Raw genomic sequence first — 1,464 nt, 5'->3', positions numbered from 1 at the left:
TTTCCATTTTGATATAGTTATTTGAGAATAGATTTCAAGATTTCTGAAAAAAAATCTTTTTTGTATTTTGCAACTCCATTTTCCCTCTACAAAAATACAGTACCTGTGAATTTTCAAATGGAAAAATAGAGTTGGCAACCAGATATTCAACTCAGAAAAACTTGATCTTGGCTGTTTGCTAGATTTTTATAAGGCCTGCCTTCCCAAAGAAAAATATCTCTCATTTTAGTTACACCTGATTTTATCATCGCTTTTTGTCAGTGTGTATATTTGTGAACAGCTGTTTTCAAGGATGAAGCATATGAAGAATAAAAGTAGATCAAAAATTCTGATAAGCATCTAAACAGCTAAGAATTGCAAGCACTTCCATCTATCCAGACATTGATGCATTACTTTCACAAAATATGGTCAGATATCTCACTCATTTTATGTTGCCTTGTTCTTTTTAGTGTTAAAGTATATTTGTATACGTTCTCTAGAGAAAGATTTATTACCTATATACATTAACTATACTACATATTTTATATGTGTCCCAAGACAATCCCTTTTTCACTTGATGGATTCCTGGCAAAACAAGAAGTTGGATACCTATGCAATAGTCTGTAAAGACATTTTCTTGTGACTTTTTTTTTTGAGAGGGGGAGTTTGTGAAGTACTAATTTATCTTTAAATGTTTAGTAGTGGGGCTGGGGATGTAGCTCAGTGGTGCTTAGAATGTACATAGTGCTGGATTTTATCACCAGCATCCTTAAAAATTGTTCAGTAAAATTCAGTGAGGCCATCAAGGCTGTATCTTTTGTAACATAAAATTAGTAATAGAGTCAGAGCAGCTCAGTAACTAGTGCTCAGCCTGGGATTTAGCTCTGTGGTTCCGCCGCCTGCTTCAGAAGCGCCAAGTCCGGAGTTCGTCCCCAGTACCAAAAACAAAACAAAACAAAACAAAAACGAAAGCAAAAAAAAACAACAACCAAACAAACTAGTGCTCCATTAGGAAGCGCTCGTCAGGGGGCGGCTGTTGTGGTGCCGGGTGTCAGACATGGCGGAGGCGTTGGATATGGGCAAAGACCCCAACGGGCCCGCTCATTCCTCCACTCTCTTCGTGAGGGCAGACGGGAGCCCTCTCTCGTTCTACGTGCGGCTCAGCCCGATCAAGCGCCGGCTCTCGACGCTGATCCTGCATGGCGGCACTGTGTGCCGGGTGCAGGGGCCCGGGGCGGTGCTGCTGGCCCAGCCTGGGAAAGCGCGGGTGACTTCATCTCCACACAGTACATCCTGGACTGCATGGAGCGCAACGAGAGGCTGGAGCTGGAAGCCCATCGGCTTGGGCGCGGCCTCGGCGGGCGAGCAGGCTCCGGAGAGCAAGCCCTGGGCCTCAGCCGCTCACCGGGCGGGTCGCCTTCGCGGACGCGGATGACGTGGCCATCCTGCCCTACGTGAAGGAACATGCCCGCTCGCCCGGCTCGG

At 45.5% G+C, this 1,464-nt stretch overlaps 1 pseudogene; it reads left to right on the top strand.

Moving 5' to 3' along the window:
- The first annotated feature begins 1,036 nt into the window (after positions 1–1,036).
- Positions 1,037–1,464, top strand: part of LOC104854757 — a 5,096-nt pseudogene continuing 4,668 nt past the window's right edge.

Source organism: Fukomys damarensis, unplaced genomic scaffold (genome assembly GCF_012274545.1).
Source record: "Fukomys damarensis isolate Sample0158 unplaced genomic scaffold, DMR_v1.0_HiC HiC_scaffold_30, whole genome shotgun sequence".
NCBI classification, from domain to species: domain Eukaryota; kingdom Metazoa; phylum Chordata; class Mammalia; order Rodentia; family Bathyergidae; genus Fukomys; species Fukomys damarensis.
This window is presented reverse-complemented; position numbering and strand designations above follow the sequence as displayed.